We start from the raw sequence: 21,462 nt of genomic DNA, 5'->3' as shown, positions 1-21,462 counted from the left end.
GACTTTGGAATAAGCATAATTAATATCCTTAGAGAAATGTGAGAAGAAATGTGAGTAGATTAATATCCTTAGAGAAATGTGTGTTAATATCCTTAGAGAAATGTGTGTCAACTAAAGATGACACAAATGGAAAGTATTATCATTGAAACAAAAGTCTCACCATATGAACAGCAGAAAGGCCAGGTAAAGAATAGGCTAGAAAACTGTCAGATCCAGCCAATGATTTCTGCAGAATGCAGCAGAAGGGAAGAGGAATGGTCCCTAGATTAGCCTGATGCCAGGGTCTGCAGAGGAATGTTATGTCCTCTGCTTCACCGAGTATCAAAGTAAAGGCCAGGGATAGGCTGGGAGCATTTCCTGAACCTGACGACCAGGCAGTCACATAGCCAGCATCTCCTAAACAGTGAGCTAAGGGAGTGGCAGAGAGCCAGGAGTATAGAAGAAACCCTACAGGATGTTAAAGGTAGATCTCTGTTGCGCTTTCCTTGCTGGCAGGACCAGTAAAAGTTATCTAGGATCTGAGAACATGCTATGTTGTTTTGTGAAACTATTTGCATCAAGTTCTGTATCCTTTGATATTTGAAACATTCTGGCTTCCTTCACCGTGTCTGTTGGCAACATATTTACATTAATCTCATCTCAATTCTTTTCTCATAGTTTATGATAATTGAAATTTTACTACCTGGAAACTATGCCACTGAAATCAAGGGCATTCTCTTATAACATGGCTCAGCTCATCCAGAATGTGGGTACATACATTTAACAATTATTGTTAAAATAAAAATGGAAGATTTTAAATTCTCATAAAAAAAAAACTCTTGGAGTCCTGAGGATGCATCAGAGACCCTGACCTCAGTTTGAAAGTCACTACATTAGAAGGAATAGTAGTGATGATCAGAATATGTGTGCAAGGGGAACGGTCACCCGGCGATGCTGGGATTGATTCATCTTCTCACCTCAAGGAGTTAATGGTCTCATATTTTCATGGAAATGATGCAGAAAGGAAAAAGTATGACCAATGATGTTTATAGTAATCTTCATAACTGTAAAATTTGGAAAAAAAACTCCAACCCTCTACATCACATGACAAAAGCTGTAAGTGGACACTATAGATGATGTGGTGGCTTGGAGCTCTATACCCCAGAAAAACATATTCTTCATCTTAATCCATTTCTAAAGGTATGAACTAATTGTAAATGGGAACTCTGATGATGTTACTTCGGTTAAGGTGTCACCAACTGAATCAGGATGGGTCTGAATCCTATTACTGGAGTCCTTTATAAGCAGAATGAAATTGAGACAAATAAAAAGGCACAGGGAGAAGCCAGAAGCCAACAGAACCCAAAGAAGCCAACATGTGCATTGCCCTGTGAGAGCAAAGCCAAGGGCCAAGGATGACTGGCCGCCAGCCTCAGAATACCACAGTCCTCTGGGAGAATGCACTGCTTGATGATGCTTCGATTTGTGACTTCTCTTAGCCTCAAAACTGTGAGCCAATAAATTCCCCTTGTTTAAGTCAACCCCTTGCATGGTATTTGTTTTAGCAGACAGGAAACAAACTAAAAGAGGTGACACACAAAAGGTCACAGGATATGACAGTAAAATGAAAAAAATTAAGACAAAAAATGAAACTTGTTTATACTACTACTAAGTTTACAAACTATTAACACTGACAAGGAGTCAATAAGGGCAGAGAAGAGCAGAGTTGATCCTTAGCTGTTTACGGCCAGTGTCTTCTCTGGTCATCTGGTGCTCATTTCAGAATGTTTGGTTAAAGAATTTGAATAGCATGTTGGGACATGGAAAAAACTAAAGAGAATGTATTTAATTAAAATAATCAATTGTATTAGTCAAGGTTCTCTAGGGAAACAGAATCAACAAGGGGTATCTGTCAATAGTATGCGACTCTATAAGAGTCTCTCACAGCCGTGGGCATGCACAAGGCCAGGTTCCGCAGGCAGGCTGCAGCCAGGGGCCCCAATGAAAGCCCAGTGAAGGTTCTTGACGAGTTCTGGGAGATGTTGGCTGTCCAAGGATGAGCTGGGAAATTCTCTCAATGCTGGAATCACTTCCCTTTTTAAGGCATTCGACTGATTGGGTTAAGCATCACTCATTGCTGATGGCAGTCCCTGACTGATGTAATTATAACCAGCTATCTATGATTTATCACTGAGTCAAGTCAATGGTGACTAAAGTCCATAAATGCCCTTGTATTACAGTTAGCCCAGTGCTTGCTTGACCAAACAACTGGGCACAATTACATGACCAAGTTGAAACAATAGCCTAACCATCTCATTACTAATGTATTTTTTATTTTTTTAACTTTTAAAGAAACTTTAGATTATGTAACTGTTACATAAAAAATAGAGGGGATTCCCATTTTCCCCACCTTCTCCTGCTGTATTTTAAATTAATGGGGTTTGTGTGAAGTTGTTTGAATGACAGGTTAATAAAATTTGAAAAAATAATGTTATGAAATTATACCTAGAAGGAACATTTAGACTGAAAAGTGCATCAGACACCAATATATCACCAAAAAGGAGCTTCAAATAAGGAACAAACTGGAATGAAGTACCACAATCTGTTGAACTCCAAATATTCATTTTTTGATTTAAGCAAAAATTTAAAAACAATAAGGAATCAATTAAACCCAGGTATAAAATGTTCTCAAAGTATAAAAATATCAAAACCAGGCTTGAATTAAAATTTAAGAAGCAAGGAAGTGGATATGGCTCAATGAATAGAGCTTCTGCCTACCATATAGGAGATCCAGGATTCGATACCCAGGGCCTCCTGGCACGTGGGGTGAGCTGGCCCACATGGAGTGCTGCCACTTGCAAGGAGTGTTACCCTGCACAGGGATGCCCCTGTGCAAGGAGCGGCCCCCCACACGAGGAGTGCAGCCCTGCGCAGGAGAGCAGACTGTCTAGGAGTGGTGCCACCCACACGGAGAGCTGATGCAGCAAGATGAAGCAAGAAAAAAGAGACACAGAGAAAGGACACTATGAGACACAGAGAACTTGGGAGCTGAGGTGGAGCAAGAGAATAGTCACCTCTCTCCCACTCCTGAAGGTCTGAGGATGGGTTCCCAGAGCCACCTAATGAGAATACAACAGACACAGTAGAACACACAGTGAATGGACACTGAGAGCAGACAATGGAAGGGGGTTTGGGGGGAAATAAGAAAAACAAAGAAAAAAAATTTAAGAAACTGCCATGTTTAACTTCTGACCAGGTTTCCTTTCACCAAGGAAATCCTCTGAATTTCAAAATATTCACTTTTTTTTCTTCCTTCCCTTCTCTCCCCCCGCCCCTGTTGTCTGTTTTCTGTGTCTATTTGCTGTGTGTTGTTCTTTGTCTGCTTCTGTTGTTGTCAGTGGCACGGGAATCTGTGTCCCTTTTTGTTGTGTCATCTCGTTGTGTCAGCTCTCCGTGTGTGTGGTGCCATTCCTGGACAGGTTGAACTTTCCTTCACGCTGGGAAGCTCTCCTTATGGGGCGCACTACTTGCGCGTGGAGCTCCCCTATGCAGGGACACCCCTGCGTGGCAGGGCACTCCTTGCGCGCATCAGCACTGTGCATGGGCCACCTCCACACGGGTCAAGGAGGCCCGGGGTTTTAACAGCAGACCTCCCATGTGGTAGATGGTCGCCCTAACCACTGGGCCAAGTCCGGCGCCAAAAATATTCAATCTTAACCCAATTATCCTTCTTCCCACCTCTGTAAGTTTTAGGAAATTAAGAGGGCTCAGCGTTTCGTTTTTGTACTTAACTATATATGGCTATTTCCAAATTGATTTATCCTCCTTCACCTGCTTTCTAGCTCTCCATAGCGATGATCAGTCCTGGACATTATATCATCTATCTTTTGTATTTATATACTTATTTGTCTATTATATATATTTGTAAACTCCTTGAGAGTGGGGATATTCAGTTTGATCCTGCCCTGGATCCTCAGCACCCAGAACAGATGTGCCATAAATATTGAATGAGTGAAGTGTCAGCTACACTAACTTTTATTTTAAAAATCATCATTTACTAACACTCATGAGAATAAGTACAGCTTTGCAGGAAACAAAATGTCTTTCTTCTCCCCTACATTTGCGACTCACTCTTTTATGATATAAGAACCCTGTAAGAATTTCATAAAAGCTATGGACCGTTTTCCCAGAAAATGTACTTTCATGAATAAATGAAAAAAAAATGTGCATGTAACTTCCATTTGTGGATCAGCCCTTTAGGGCAGAGGTCGATGAATAGAATGGGTAGAATTCAGGGAGTGAACTTTGACGGGGAAAAAACAATTACATCTCTATTTTCACAAACCTCTAACAAAAATTTAACATTATCTTCCATTACGAATGTAGGCAATACAGTAGATTAGCATATAGTTTATTTTGTCACCATTAGAAATCACAGATATTTTCATATCACCTTATATATGTTGCAGATCTCAAAATTTTTATCACTGGTTCTCACCACTAATTTGAAAGTATAAGTCATTATACCCACCAGTATCTATTGTTATTTAATGTGTTATAAGAACTATATCTATTACCATTTTACTAGTTTATTTTTAAAAATATTTTGAAACTGTATTTCAATCTAATTGGTTTCTTTGCTTTCCTATGTATTTTATCCTATGCATTTAAAAACAGTATTCCAAGAAGAGAGCTACAGGCTTCTGCAGATTACCAAAGAGTTACAGGGCAAAAAAATAGTTAAGAAAGCCTGCCCCAGGAAGCCATGGACCCTAAGTTAAGAACCTCTGCCTTCAAAAGTATAAATCTCAAGTTGACAGAAATCTGTAAACCTTTATCAAACTCATGTTACAGTGTATAAACTTCCAACTACATAATTTGTAAAAAATAATTTTAAATTTATTTTTAAAATATAAGTAATATATATTCATATAATTCAAAATTCAAAAGGTGCATAGCTGATAGTTGAAAATTTCCTTCACATCCCTGTCTCTCAGTCTACCCCTTCTTCATTTCCCAGAGGAAATTAATGTTACCTACTTCTTGTGCCAAATGATTTGAATTTTTATTACAAGTTGGGGAAATAAAATCTCCAAACTGGATATTCTCAGTGAGAAATAGAAAATATATGTAGTTTAAAGAATTTCCAAATAAACAGGTTCTACCATTTCTTCCCTTATCACTAGTATATCAAACTAACAGTGTATCTATTTTAATGATGTCACAAATCCTCTTAGATTCCTATGGCTATTGGGTTTTTTTTTTTTTTTTAAGGTACTGGGCCGGGGATTGACCTTATATGTGGGAAGCCGGTGCTCCAACACTGACTTACATCAGCTCCCTAGGTATTTTATTTTTAATTCAAAAATCATTTGTGACTTATCTATTCAAGTTGAACTAATGGTATGATACACAAATTATCATGAAAAATGCTTGTTAATTATCTTGAATGTATGTATTTCTCCAAAGTCACCTGTATGTCTAAACAGACTTACAAATCAATAAGAAAATGATAAACAATTGAACAGTAAAATGGGCAAAGGACAATTCATAGAAGAAATATAAATGGTCAATAAACATTTAAAGGTGAAGGACTGATGTCCCCAAGATGAGAGAGAGAGAGAGACACTCTAGAGTTCCATACCCCCACAGAGTCTTCAGACAACTAGCAAAAACAGGTAGAACCATCTTTCTCAGAGCTCTGAAAATCAGTTAAAGAGTTGCAGTAATTGGGCAAGTACTGAATCAAGAAAAAGGCAACTTAAGAACAGTGGGAAAACCTCAAGGCACGAACATTAGCTCTTCCCTCACGCTCCCTCCCCAGCACTGTGTGGAGCCAGCCTGTGCGCTCAGTGCAGGTTCTGGTCCTGGTGTCAAAGGAAGCTGTGTAATCCTTATGCATATACTGGGGTGCATGTATGTTTGTATCAATATATCCGGTGGCAGCCTAAGGACTGAACCAGGACACTCATCTCCGGCTTGTCTTCCCAGAACTTGTCCTACACACTGAAGCAGCTTGCAGGCAGCTTAATCAGTGTAAGAAATGATAAAATCACAGCATTTTGGTGCAAAAGATTACCAGCCTTACAGCATACAATACAGTGCCAAGAACCAGGAGGATTGACTACTTCATAAGGAGAAAATGGGGCATTGAGATCTGTGTAAATGGGGGAACTCCTAAGGCCAAGAGTGCATACCCAGGACAAGACACATGCTCAGAAAAAACCATAGAGGGTCCTAAGCTTTTGCTCTGCTTTGTTCTTTAGTTTCACCTTTAGAAGGACTAAGCTCTGAAGGAGAACCAGCCAGCAAAGAGCCAATCTGCAAAGACTTTGAAAGGTATTTTGGTTTGTTCATGCTTGTTAGATCCTGGCATTCAAGAAAATCTGTCATATCACTAACTGGATACAAATGTAAGGAACAGACACCTCAGGGATTAAATTCTAGAGGTAACACATTAAAATATTAAAACGAACAGTGTGCAAAAAGAGGTTGAAATGCATATAAAGAAATAAGAATGATGGCTCATCCAAAGGACAAGATAAAACATCAGAAACCATCAGTGAAGAAGACTAGACTTTGGACATACCAAGACTGACTTTTAAAAAGTGGTCTTTTTCTTTTAAAGAAAAGATTTATTTGTTTGTTTGTTTGTTTATTTCCCTTCCTTTGTGGCTTGTTTTTGTTTGTTTTTTCTCTGTGTCCATTTGCTGCCCATTTTTCTGTGTCTGCTTGTCTCCCTTTTTGTTGTGTTATCTTGCTGTATCAGCTCTCCATGGCACAGGGACCATCATCTCTCTGAGGCACATGGGCCAGCTTTGCCTTCACAAGGAGGCTGTGGGACGCAAACCCAGGGCCTCCCATATGGTAGATGGGAGCCCAACTGATTGAGCCACAGCCACTTCCAAAAAAGGTGGTCTTAAATATGCTTAAAGAGTTAAAACACAAGGAACTAAACCATATATGGAAAAAGATACATGACACAACAGAGAATTTCAATAAAGAGATAGAAATGATAAAAAAGGAACCAAACAAATCTAGAGCTGAAGAGCCACTAACTGATATAAAAAATTCCCAGAGGGGCTCAACAGCAGATTGGAGCTGTAGGAAGAAAGAATCAGTGAACTTGAAGATAAGACAATTTAAGTGATTTCGTCTGAAGAAGAAGCAGCAAAAAGAATGAAGAAAAGTGAACAGAGCCTAAGAGATTCATGGGGCACTACCAAGCATACCAATAAATACATTACGGAAGGCCCAGAAGGGGAAGCAAGAGAGAAAGGGGCAGAAAGAATACTCAAAGAAGTAATGGCTGAAAACTTCCCCAGCTTAACTAAAGGAATGAATATACACATCCCAGAAGCTCCACAAACTCCCAACAGGATAAACTCAAAGAGATCCACATCCAGACACATTATCAAATGCCAAAGAAAAAGAGAATATCCTGCAGAGAGAGGAAATACATTAGTACAAGGAAGCCTCAATAAGATTAAGTGCCAATTTCTCATCTCTTCTTGAAAGCAAGAAGGCAGTGGAATGACATTCAAAATGCTGAAAGAAAATAGTTGCCAATCAAGAATTCTATATCTGGAGAAAATGTCTTTCAAAAATGAAGGAGAGGGAGTGGGTGTAGCTCAATGGTTGAGCACCTGCTTCCCATATATGAGGTCCTGGGTTCAATTCCCAGTACCTCCTTTAAAAAAATGAGGGAGAGATCAAGACATTCCCAGATAAACTAAAGTTGAAACAGTTCATGACCACTAGGCTTGCCTTACAACCAATGCTAATGGGAGTTCCTCAGGTTGAAAGTCAAGAACACTAAACACTAAACAGAGGCTGCAAAAAGAAATAAAGAGCCTCCTGGGTGGCGGTCTGCTCCTGGCGCAGCTGCTGTCTTGGCTGTACGGCACTGTCTCGCAGTGTGGGCAATCCATGGGCTGAGGTGAGGGTCATGATGACAGATTATGGCAAGAAGCAGTGCAATGAGCTGGAAGCTCTGGAGTCCATCTACCCCGACTCCTTCACAGTATTATCAGAAATTCCACCCAGCTTTATCATTACTGTGACATCCAAGGCTGGAGAAAATGATGCTATTATTAAATGACACGTTGTAAATTAAGGACTGATTCGCCAGATATGTTGATTTCTCTATACTTGACATTTTAAGTTATGCACATCAAACTATTGTGTCTTAACTGTCCAGACTACACTGAAGTTTACATATAGTGAAAAACACCCAGGTTAAGCTCTCCTTTATGAAATATTCTCCCAGGAAAATCTAGACAATAATGATGTCACAGATGTTTTAAAATTATTAGCATGATGGGGAGAAGAAAATCTTAATATGGTAAGATCTTTACTTTAGTGTCTACTGTGCAAGAAAAATTAAATGAAATAGTAGGTCAAGTAAAAACTAGAAGAGAAGAAAAGAAAAAAAAGAAAAAGAAGCAGAAGAAGGTGAAAAGCAATTATTTCTTGGCACTCCTATCACAATTGAGAATTTCTTAAGTTGGAAGGTCAAGTATGATGCAGAGCTCTTAGAGTTTAAAAAGAAATGAATGAGGGAAGCGGAAGTGGCTCAACTGATAGATTGTCCACCTACTATATAGGAGGTCCAGGGTTCTGTACCCAGGGCCTCCTGACCTGTGTGGTGAGCTGGCCCACATGCAGAGCTGCCACGTGGAAGTAGTGCTGTGCCATGCAGGGGTGTCCCCCGTGCTGGGGAGCACCACATGCAAGGAGTGGACCATGCAAGGAGAGCCACCCAATGTGAAAAAAGCACAGCCTGACCAGGAGTAGTGCCACACACACAGAGAGCTGATACAGCAAGATAACCCAACAAAAAGCGACACACATTCCCAGTGCCATCTGATAAGAATGCAAGCAGACACAGAAGAACACACAAGGAAAGGACAAAGAGAGCCGACAATGGGGGGGGGGAGAGAAATAAATAATAAAAACCTTTTTTTAATTTTTAAAAAAGGGGGAAATTTTTAAATAATTAAAAAAAAAGAAATGAATAAAAGAAGAACAAGCAGGAAGAAATTAATTAAGGGGGAAGCAGGTATCTGAAACATCTGTCATAATCTTGACATGTTCCATATCTTGGAGGATGCTGGAAACAACATGGAGGTAGATGAATCTTTATTCCAGAAAATGGATGATTTGGAGCTGGAGGATGATGAAAATGACCCAGACTCTAATCCTGCCAACCCAGAGAGTGACTCGACTGACTGATAAACTGTCCCTATCTGCAGAGATGCTTGACTGCTACAGCATCTGCTGAGAGAGTTTTGATTTTCCTTTTCTTTTATTCTAAGAAAAAATGATTTTCAAGAGAACACTCTTCTGATAACTTTCAACATTGAACTTAATAAACTGACCTTAAAATTTGAAAATAAATAAATAAATAAAGATCTCTGGTAAAAGTAAATATAAAAGTAAATATAGCGGTAATTATAAATGCTAATACTATTTTTGATTTGTAACTCAACTTTTCACTTTTTCCAGGTTCTAAAATATAAATGCATAAAAAGTAATGATGCATCTATACCTTTGTCACATACTTTATAAAGACAAGAACAACACAAAGACGGGGGACAGAGAGGTACAAGAACATAGTTTGTGTATGCTATCAAAGTTGGTATTCCATAAACGAAATTTTATAGAATAAAATGTTAAATTTAAGCCCACAGCAACCACAAAAAACATCTGAAAAATATATCCAAAAGGAAATAAGGGACTCTAAATGAGTCACTACAAAAGAACAATTAAATACAAAAATAGGCAGTAATGGAAGACTTGAGGGACAAAAATGTATGAGACTTAGAAAAATGAAATAGCAAAATGACAGAAGAAAGATCTGCATTCTCTGTAGTTACTTTAAATATGAATGAGTGAAATTCTCCAGCTAAAAGGCAGAGACTGGAAGAATGGGTATAAAAAAAGCTGGACCCCAGTATATGCTGTTCATAAGAGACACACCTTAAATCCAAAGACAAATGAGAGTTGAAAAGTGAAAGGATGGCAAAAAAAAAAAAATCCATGTAATGGTAACTAAAAGAGAGCTAGTGTGTCTATACTAATACTAGGCAAAATAGACTTTAAGTTAAAAGAGACAAAGAAGGACACTATATATTAATAAAAGGGTCAATTCATCATGAAGATATAACAATTTGAAACATATATGCACCTAACAGCAGAGACCCAAAATACATGATGCAATATTGATAGTTTTGAAGGGAGAATTAGAAGGTTCCATATTAATAGTAGACCTCAATACACCACTTTCGATAATGGATAGAACATCTAGAGAGAAGATCAATAAGGAAATAAATAGAAGACTTGAGTGATACTATAAACCAATGAGCTCTAACAGACACATACACATAGAACACTTCAGGGAACAACAGCAGAATACACGTTCTTCTCGAGAGCATATGGATCCTTCTCTAGGATAGATCATTTGTTAGGTCACAAAACAAGTCTTAATAAATCAAAATATTGAAATCATACAGCGTATCTACTCCAACCACAATGGAATAAACCTAGAGATCAGTTACAGAGAGGGAATAGGAAAATTCACAAATATGCAGAAATTAATATACTCTTGACCAAGGGGTCAAAAAAGAAATCACCAGGGCAATTAGGAAATCTCTAGAGACAAGTGAAAAGGAAAACAAACATACCCAAACTTATGGACTGCAATAAAGGCAGTATTCAGAGGGAAATTTATAGCTGTGAATGCTGGAAAAGAAGGCAAACGAAACCCAAACCGAGCAGAAGGAAGTAAATCGTGAACATCTGAATGGAGAGAAATGAAATAAAGAGTAGACAAATAACAGAAAGGCTCAATGAAGTCAAAGGTTGCTACTTTCAAAAAGAACAAAGTTGGAGTACCCATACTTCCTGATATCAGAACTTAATACAAAGCTCCAGTAATCAAAACAGTGTGGTACTGGCATAAAAACAGGCATATAGACCATTGGAAAAGAACTGAGAGTTCAGAAATAAACCCTCACATCTATGAGTCATTGGTGTTTTTTAATTGAAAAATGAGAGAAAGGGAAAGTACACACACAAGACATGGGTGCAGGCATGCTCCAGGCAAGAAACACACAATGTGGGGCCCCGGGGTAGACCTTTTTAAGGCCTTTCCTCCTCCTCCTTTCCCATATTAAGGAGGGATCTCAGCTATTTGCTGTCAAATTGGTTGCCTTTCTACTCATGGTGACTCATGCATTTTTGACAAGGGTGCCAAGTTCACTCAATGGGGAAAGAATGGTCTCTTCAGCAAAAGGTTCTGGGATCACTGGAGATCCACTTGCAAAAGAATGAAAGTGGACCTTTACACCATATCCAAAAATTAACTCAAAATATATCAAAGACCTACATATAAGAACTAAAACCATGAAAGTCCTAGAAGAAACAGAGGAATATCTTGAGGACTTTGTGTTGGGTAATGGATTCTTAGACTTTACACTGAAAGCATGAGCAACAAAAGAAAAAAATAAATAAATTGGAATTCATGAAATTTATAAACTTTGGTGCATCAAAGGACAAGTGAAAAGACAACTTCCAGAAAGGGAGAAAATATTTGGAAATTATATATCTGATAAGGGTTTACTATCCAGCATATATGAAAAAACCTTTTACAACGCAATAAGAAAAAGACAAATAACCCAATTTTAAAAAAAGGACCAAGGGCTTAAATAGACATTTCTCAAAAGAAGATATACAGGTGGTCAAAAAGCACATAAAAAGAAGCTCCACATCATTATCCATTAGGGAAATGCAAATCCAAATTACAAGGTACCACTTCACACCCACTTGTATGCCTATTATTTTTTAAAAAATGGAAAACAACAAGTTTTGGCAGAGATGCAGAGAAAGAGGAATGCTTGAGCATTGTTGGTGGGAATGTAAAATAGTGCTGTCTCTGTGGAAAACAGTTTGGCAGTTTCTCAGAAAATTAAGTACAAAATTTCCATATGACCTGGCAATCCCATTTCTAGGTATATACCCCAAAGAATTGAAAGCAGGGACTTGGAAAGAATCCGTATACTGATGGTCATAGCTGCATTAATCACAAGAGCCTAAAGTTTAAAGTAGTCCAAGTGTTCATCAATGAATGAATGGATAAAGAAAATGTGTTATCAGCTTACAATGGAATGTCATGCAGCTGAAAAACAAAGGATGTTCTGATACATGCTACACCAAGAATGAACCTTGAAGGCATCATGCTGAGTGAAATAAGCCAGACACAAAAGGACAAATATTGTATGATCTCACTGACATGAAATAACTATAGCATGCGAATTCATAGTGACAGAAGTAGATTTCAGGGTACAAGTGGTAGGCATGGAGGTGGAGAACAGGGACTTCATGCTTAATGGGTACAGAGGTTCTATATGGGATAATGGAGAAGTTTTGGTAATGGATGGTGGCGATAGTATAGCACAACATTATGAATATAATCAACACCACTGAATTGTATATTTGAATGTGCCTAAAACAGGAAATGTTATGTTGTGTTATGTTATGGCAATAAAGATGAAAGTAAAATATACATTTAAAGATATTTAAACTCATAATTATGAGAATACTGATTCAGATGGCATCACTTTTATTAACCCATCAGGTCAGGAAAAGGATGGAGACCATAAAGTGGTGAAGAGTGGGGAAATGAATGCTGCCATGTCCTGATGATTGGAGTGTGTGTTGGGACGTTTTATTGGAGAGCAACTAAATTTTTATATTTACCTAGTCTTCACCCAACAATTTCATTTCTGGGTACCTATTCTCCAGAAACACCTGCCCATGTTCACAAAGAAGTACGTAAAGGATGTTCATTGCAGCAATGCACGTAATAAGGCTACTGGACACACTCTAAACATCTGTCAATACAGTAATCATTAAATGAACTGTGATACATCGATACTATGGAATACTATGCAGGAATTTAAATGAATGAGGTAACTCTCTATATCCTGGAAAGGAAAGAAATCTAAGACATCAGGAAGTGAAAGAAACAAGTTGCAGGATGGTACAGTTTATACAGGGAAGAGAAAAGACTGCATAATGAACCTATTGTAAATATGTATGTAGGCAAATGCATGAAAGAAGGTCTGGAAAGACACAAACCAAACTCAGAGTAACAGTATTTCAGGGGTGGGGGATTAAGAGCTGAGAAGAATTTCTACTATATCTCTTATTTCACTTGTATACATTGAGAATATAATCATCTATTACTTGTATAACGAAACACAAATTCAAATGGCTCTTTCTTATTTTGAAGATGTTCTACCCTATATATTTGTAAAATAACCATAAGTTGCAATCAGTAGAGGTTGATTTTGGATATAGAGGAGGGAAAATACCTTTTCTCAGAGGTATTGACCTCAAAATTCTGGACCAAGAAGGGTCTTACAATGCAGTTAGTTTTCTGTAGTCAGATTTGGAGAGAATATACTCACAGTTTCTCAACCCAGGGATATCCCTTCCATACATTTTCATCAATGTAAGAAATAGAGTTTCCTCGGAAATTTCTGTGAAGAAACACATTTCATATCCTTGAATAAGTAGGAAAAGAATGAAAAGACTAAGTGTAAAGAATCATGGCAACCTCATGGGAAATCTCTTAAAAGCAGAAAACACCAGCTTTCCAATTTCTACAGTGGTCAGCTTCCAAATTTGCACAATTAATAAAGAAATACTATGGGATCAGTGGCACAAATGATAGGGCCATCTCAGAAACTGAACTTCCTATTAGTCCAATTTCTTCTCCTTTGTCATTATCAACAAATAAGTATAAAGAAACCACATGCCAGGAAACTCCAAAACTTTGGCTAAGTGCCCACTGTTCACACTTTTACATGTGTTGGGATAGCAAGGGCAATTAGAAATTAGAGATATTATATATTGATGCATAAAAATCTCTTAGCCATATTGCTCAGAGACAGTGCAAATCATTGAGCAAGGAGTAAAGCATTACCTAATCAGGGGAAAAAGTACCTAAGAATACATATATGTATGTCAATGCAAAGGAAAAAGATCTGTAGGAAGGACACACAGCAAAATGTTAACACGAGTCATCTTACATGTGGTATGGAGGAAGGTGGAAATGGGAAGAAGGGGCAGAGGAACTTTCACTTTCACTTATCCCATAGAGTTATGGCTTTTTTTTTTTAATGCAGTGGGACTGTATCTATGAATGACACGTGTTGAAGAGATGTTTAAATGTCCGAGGTTCAGTTGTGACCACTAACTCCATGGAGGAGTTTGAATCTTGACCTTTAGCTCTGTTCTCTTCCCTCAGCAACAGCTTATCTACTGAGTTCATCAAATCAAAACAGTGATACACTGTTTCTGGGATGTCAGAAAGAAGTCATGGTGGGAAGAGGACTTGGCCCAGTGGTTAGGGTGTCCGTCTACCACATGGGAGGTCCGCGGTTCAAACCCCGGGCCTCCTTGACCCGTGTGGAGTTGGCCCATGTGCAGTGCTGATGTGTGCAAGGAGTGTCGTGCATGCAGGGGTGTCCCTGGTGTAGGGGAGCCCCACATGCAAGGAGTGCACCTATAAGGAGAGCCGCCCAGCGCAAAAAAAAGTGCAGCCTGCCCAAGAATGGTGCCGCACACACGGAGAGCAGACACAATAATGTGACGCAACAGAAAGAAACACAAATTCCCGTGCCACTGACAACAACAGAAGTAGACAAAGAAGAAGACGCAGCAAATAGACACAGAGAACAAACAAGAGACAAGCAGGGCGGGCGGGGAGGGGGAAGGGGAGGAGGGAGAGAGAGAGAGAGGGAGAGAAAGAAAAGAAAGAAAGAAAGAAAGAAAGAAAGAAAGAAAGAAAGAAAGAAAGAAAGAAAGAAAGAAAGAAAGAAAGAAAGAAAGAAAGAAAGAAAGAAAGAAAGAAAGAAAGAAAGAAAAGTTATGTTATATATGTTTGGTTTGTAAGTTCACAATTATTATACATTGTTTACATATGAGTGATATATTTCAAAAAATTTTTTTGAAAAGAGAGAAGTAAGTCAAAACAGACACTTGTCTGAGGTGAGGCAGGCTGAAGTCTGGCTGGCAAGCATAGCCGCGCCCAGTGGGGGATATGCGCAGCTCACCACTCGGGTGTAGGGCGGGTGGAACGCGTGAACTGCCCTCAGCCATGGAAAGGGCGCACTGCCCTCGGCCCCGCCCAGGCAAATGACACCTGCTTGCTGATAGCCAGCAGAAGCTGCCTACGCTCACATCCCCCCTCCCGCACTGTCAAGCCACAGCACAAGCCACACCATAAAAGGCAAGGAACTAGTCCCTACCAATCACTCCCAGCCCCGTCCCCCTTTCCCGCCGGTGCCGCCCCTTCACCAACCTAGAATCTGCCTCTTCCCCCCACCAACTGCTCGCCACGGCCAATCCAATCCCCCTTTGGCCACAGCCAATCAGTCCCCTGCTCACTCCCCCGTAACCCTATATAAACACATGTACTTCCCTTAATAAATTAGACCTGTGTGCTCACCTCGTCTCCGTGGTGGTTTCTCCGCCGCGCGCCCTCCACGCCTGCGAGCCCCCACAGGAGCCTAGGCCTCTCCTGCCCTCCACGCCTGCGAGCCCCCGCAGGAGCGTAGGCCTCTCCTTCCCCGTCGTCCACCGGACAGGACGTACCGACCGCACTTCTCTGCCCATCTGCCCAGTGGACATTTGCACTCAATCAGGAACCTTCTTGTTGCTTTATGCTCACCTATAAAAGAAGCCTAAAAGCTAAACTCATGTCCCTCAAACTGGCTGTCCTTCCTGACAGCGATATTTCCATCTGCTGATTCATGATCATTCTCCTAATCATCCCTGGAGTCATATTTGTTTTGCTTTGTTTTGTTTCATATTTGATTTTTCTTCTTCCTGTTTACCCTGTCCCCAACTCCTAGAGTCAATCACCAAACCCTGCCCATTCTCCCTTTATAGTACTGCTTTATAGTTTCTTTTCATTCCTATCACAACCACTTTGATCCATCCCCTTCTCATTTACCCTTAGCTTTTGCTAGAACTTTCTGCTTGGTCTCCCAAATCAAGATTTCTTCTCTCTAGATTGCTCTATATATCGATTTTAAAATAATCTTCCTATTTTAATAATTTCTCTTACTTGAAACATTCAATAGTTCTACACATCTTGTAGCATAACATTCAAACCCCTATAGCTGATAATCAATATTTTTCATAATCTTATCTTTCATTGCTTCCTAACCCAACACTGCAGCCAGATTAGTCTACTAAATTCTGATCATCCCTTCAGGCTTAGCCTAGTTATACTCCCTAGTTTTCTGTTTACAAATCTTAGCCACTCTTTAAGCCCAAGCTAAGGTTTCATCTTGTACATGCAGGGTTTTATTAGACCTGCACACTGTGGTGATGACAGATTTTGGTGAATTACAGCACCTATGGTCTGCATCTCTTTTAGTATATCACTTCCCTTTTTATGCATATTCCCTTTCTTCTCACCTGTCATTGTCAGGTTCCAGAGACAATGTCTTATGCTTCTGTGGCTCCCACAGTACCTAGCCCTAGGTTGGGCACTAACAGGTGCTATATATAGAAAGTCAGGGACAAAGACAAGGTTTGAGCATTACTGAGTGATTGAGTATTAATAATAGCTAACGTTCACATTTATGTTAGGTATGTGATGTATTACATGTATTAACTCATTTAAATCATGTAATGATCCTATGAGATAGTAACTACTATAACCTCCATTTTGCAGCTAAGGAAACTGCATCACAGAGTTAAATAACTTGCCCAGGGTTACAAAGCTGATAAATGACAGAGCTGGGTTCAAACCCAGGCAGCCTGACTTCAGAATTTCTGCTCTTAACCACTTTGTTGTATCATCAGCAATGAGGTGGGGAAAGGGACATGCTTCTGTAAGAGAATGGAGCAAAAAGGGGAGTAGAGCAGAGATTAAGGCATGAAATGATGGGGCTAAATAATATGGGTAAGGGAAAAGAACAAAGGCAATCACAACTGCAAGGCTGGACAAAGGGGCACAATAGTGAGAAGGAGAGTTGCAAAGAAAAGATAAAAATAGACAGTAAGCCAGTGTATGTTGGGGAGATGAAGCAGGCCCAAGAAAACCTTGAAGAGGCTGCTGTGTGTGCTTAAGAGGCAGACTGTAGAGGCCAGAAGAAGAAAGGCAATTCTTACAAGATGGTGAAGGTGCCATTGTAGGTGCTGGGGTCTAGCACAGGGATTCTGTGGAGCCTCTGCTGTAGGCTCAAGCCAGAACAGTCCAGTGTCTCATCTTTGCAGGTACAGAGCTTGCATATGTTGATGGTCGTGGTGACATTCTGTCCCTGTTGCACAATTAAACCTGTATACACCTTTTTTGGGGTGGGAGACTGTGGCTTTTGCACAGTTAAACCCATCTGTGCCTGATCTGGAGGGTAATTTGCAGCAACAGTCTGTTCCTGTTGCACAGGTAAACCTGTCCTTGCTTGTTCTGGGGGGTAATTTGCAGCAAAAGTCTGTTCCTGTTGCACAGGTGAACCTGTCCTTGCCTGTTTGGGGAGGTAATTTGCAGCAAAGTTCTGTTCCTGTTGCACAGGCAAACCTGTCCGTGCCTGTTCTGGGGGGTAATTTGTAGAATGTACCGATGAATATAGAGTAGATGGAGGGACGGTATCTGCTTCTGATGACCTTGGGTGCTGAGTTATGGAATGTTCTATATCCAAAGGTTGAACTATAGTCGGGTTTGGATGCAGAGTCTGAACCTGGTTTGGAGGAGGAAGTTCTACCCCAGGCAGGGAAGTGGAATGTTCAACCTCCATTATGGGTTTTGGAGTTATAGTGACCTCCAGGTCCTTCGGTTTAAGTGTGACACTGGGCAAGTGTGGGTTTGAATGCTGAACTTGATCCTGCTTGGTTGGAGGAGGTTGAGCCTCCATGTTGGATTCTGGAGTTATGGTAAGCTCCAGATTCCCAGGTTTAACAGTGACTTCTGTCAGGTTTGGATGCTGAGCCTGAATCAGATCTAGAAGTGGAGGGGCAACCTGAGGGAGCTCTGGAGAAGAAGTTGTACTTGTGGGTTCCGAAGTTATGGTGACCTCCAGGTCCACAGATTTAACAGTGACATTGGGCAAATTTGAATGCTGAGATTGATTTTGACCTGGAGGTGGAACTGTAACCTCGTGATATATTGCAAGTTGAGGTATAACCACCTGAGGAGACTCAGGAGGCTGAGTTGAAGATTCCTGCTTGGTTGGAGAAGGTTCAACCTCTGTATTGTGTTCTGGAATTATGGTAAGTTGCAGATCCACAGGTTTAACTGTGACTGTAGTCAGGTTTGGATTCTGAACCTGAATCTCATCTGAAGGTGGAAATGTCACCTGAAGGTGTGTTGGAGGAGCTGTAGTCTTCTCCAGGGCAGTAGAATGTTCAATTTCTGTAGTAGGTTCTGGGTTTACGGTAAGCTTCAGATCCAAAGGCTGAACTGTGACACTGGACAAGCTTGATTGCTGAGCTTGCTCCTTACTTGTAGGCAGAACTGTCTGCTCCTGAAAAGCTGGAGGTTGAGCTTCTGTCTCCTTAGGAAGTCCTAGAGGCTGAGTTTGGGACTCCTGCTTGGTTGGAGAAGGTGCAACCTCCATAGTGGGTTCTGGAGTTACAGGAAGCTCCAGGTCAACATGTTTAACTGTGACTCCTGTCAGGTTTGCATGCTGAGCCTGAACCTGGTCTGAAGGTGGAGGGGTCACCTCAGGGGCTTTGGAGAAGAAACTATAGTTTTGAGCAGGGTTGTAGAATATTCAACTGCTTTACTGGTCTCTGGAGTTATGGAAAGCTCCAAATCCACAGGTTTGAGTGTGACTTCTGTCAGGTTTGGATGCTGAGCTTGAACCTGATCTGAAGGTGGAGGGGCCACTTCAGGGGGCTTTGGAGAAGAAACTGTAGTTTTGGGCAGGGTTGTAGAATATTCAACTGCCTTACTGGTCTCTGGAGTTATGGAAAGCTCCAAATCCACAGGTTTGAGTGTGCCTTCTGTCAGGTTTGGATGCTGAGCTTGAACCTGGTCTGAAGGTGGAGGAGTCATCTCAGGAAGCTCTGAAGAAGGAACGGTAGTTTTCTGTGGGGCTGTAGAGTATCCAGCCTCCTTAGTGGGTTCTGAAGTTACAACTTCCTCAGGAGGATATGCAGGAGGTACTAGGGTTACCTGCTGGAACGAAGAAGATTCCGCATTCTGTGGAATCTCTGAAGGCTGAGCTGGGGTCTCCTGCTGAATTGGAGAAGATACCACCTCCTTAGAAGACTCTGCAGGCTGAGCCGAGGTCAACTGTTGGACAGGAAAGGGTTCCTCTTTCTCAGAGGGCTCTGGAAGGTGACCTGGGGCCTCCTGCAGGACTGGAGAAGGTTCTACTTCCTTAGGGGGCTCTGGAAATGGAGCTGAGGTTTTCTGCTGGACCAGAGAAGTTTTATTCTCCTTCAGGGGTTCTGGAGTCTGAGCAGGGGCAATTTGCTGAACTGGAGAAAATTCAATCTCTTTAGCAGGCTCAGGAATTATGGTAAGCTCCAGAGCCACAGGTTTAACTGTGACTGGATGCTGAGCCTCATCCTGACTTTGAGGTGAAATTGTCACCTCTTGATGCACTGGGGCTTGAGCTATACTGTGAGTAGCAGGCTCTGGAAACTGAACTGGAGACTCCTGCTGGACTAGAGGAGGTCCAATCTCTGTGGACATTTCTGTAGGCAGAGATAGAGACTCCTGCTGGGTTGCGGAAGGTTTTGCCAACTCAGTGAGCTCTGGAGGAACAGGTGGAGTCACATGTTGGACTGGAGAAGGCCCACCTTCCTCAGTAGGCTCTGGAGTTATTGTAACCTGCAGATCCACAGGTTTAAGGGTGACACTGGTAAGTTTGAATGTTGAGCTTCATCCTGGCCAGGAGGCTGAAGAGTCACCACCTGATCCTTTTGTGGCTCTGGGGAGTGATCCTGAGACTCCTGAGGGACCTGCTGAGTTGGGGAAGGTGTCATCTCCTTAGGTAGCTCCAGAGACTGAGCTGGTACTACCTGCTGGACTGGAGATGGCTCAAACTCCTCAGGGGGCTCTGGAGACTGAGCTGGTGTTATGGTAAGTTGCAGATTCACTGGTTTAACTGTGACATTGGAGAATACTGGATGCTGAGCTTGAATGTGACCTGGAGGTAACATTTCCACCTCATGAGCCTCTGGAGGTTGAGTTGGAGTCTCAATCTGGGCTGGAGAACTTTCAACTTCAGTGGGCTCTGGAGCATAAACTGAAGACTCCTGCTGGGTTGGAGATGGTTCAACTTCCTTAGGGGGTGTTGGAGGCTGAGCCTGAGACTCCTGTTGGTTTGGAAAAGGTTCCTCTTCCTTAGTGGGCTCCAGTGGTGAGGTCTGAGCCTCTTGCTGGACAGGCAAAAATTCACCTTCCTTGAGGGGAACTGGGGACTGAGCTGGTGTCACCTGTTGTACTGTAGGTGGTTCTACTGACTCAGGGGGCTCTGGAGGGTAACCTGGGGCCACTTGTTGTACTGGAGAAGGTTCACTCTCCTTCAGAAGCTCTGGTGGCTGAGCTGGTGCTTCCTGCTGGGCCATGGGTGATACAACCTCTGTAGTGGGTTCAGGAGTTATCGTAAGTATCAGATCCACAGGCTTAACTGTAACATGGGGCAAGTTTACATGCTGAGGCTGATGCAGACCTGGAGGGTAAACTGTCATCTCATCATGCACTGCAGGGTGAGCTGCAACCTCATTAGGGGCCAGTGGTGGCTGAAATGGGGTCTCTGGCTAGCCTGCAGAAGGGCTGAGCGTCTCATTGCGTTGTATAGGCTGAATTGTGGAATCCTGCTGGATTGGTGGATATTCAGCTTCTGCAGCAGGTTTTGGAGGCTGAACTGGAGCCTCTTGCTGCATTGGTGATAGCTCCAATACCCCTGTAGGCTCTGGAAGCTGAACTGACTCCTCCTGTTGATGTGGAGAGGGTGGAGGGAGAGTTGGAAGCCCTGAGGTCTCCTGCTGGGTTGTAGAAGGTTCAGTTTCCTCAGAGGTATCTGCAGGGTGAGCTGGGACCTCCTGCTGGTCTAGAGAAAGTCCAGCTTCTTCTGAGTGCTCTAGAGGTTGAGGTGGGCCTTCCTGTAGGATTGGAGAAGGTTCCGCTTCTTCAGGGGGTGTTGGTGGTTGACCCGGGGTCTCCTGCTGGCTTAGAGAAGGTTCAGCCTCTTTAGTGGGCTCTGGAGTTATGGTATCCTGTAGATCCGCAGTTCCAAGTGTACCACTTGGCAAGTTTGAGTAATGAGCTGGGCCCTGGCCTGGAGCTGGAGTTTGAGTTATAACCCCCATAGAGGGCTCTGGACCTGTACTGTCCTGCTCGAATGGAGAAGGTTCAACTTCTTCAGGTAGCTGCAGAGACTGAGCTGAGGCCTCTTGCTGACCTGGAGCACTTTCAACCTGTTCAGCAGGTTCCAGTGGCTGAGCTGATGC

At 41.6% G+C, this 21,462-nt stretch overlaps 1 long non-coding RNA gene and 1 pseudogene across 2 annotated transcripts in view; one reads left to right on the top strand and one right to left on the bottom strand.

Annotated features, from left to right (window-relative positions):
• Positions 1–21,462, bottom strand: part of LOC131275064 (uncharacterized) — a 360,126-nt gene that overhangs the window by 150,721 nt on the left and 187,943 nt on the right. The gene's annotated exons all lie outside the window — the stretch shown is intronic.
• On the top strand, positions 7,897–11,713 carry LOC131275061 (RWD domain-containing protein 1-like; annotated as a pseudogene).

The sequence above is a fragment of the Dasypus novemcinctus genome, chromosome 21, assembly GCF_030445035.2.
Source record: "Dasypus novemcinctus isolate mDasNov1 chromosome 21, mDasNov1.1.hap2, whole genome shotgun sequence".
Taxonomy (NCBI): Eukaryota; Metazoa; Chordata; class Mammalia; order Cingulata; family Dasypodidae; genus Dasypus; species Dasypus novemcinctus.
This window is presented reverse-complemented; position numbering and strand designations above follow the sequence as displayed.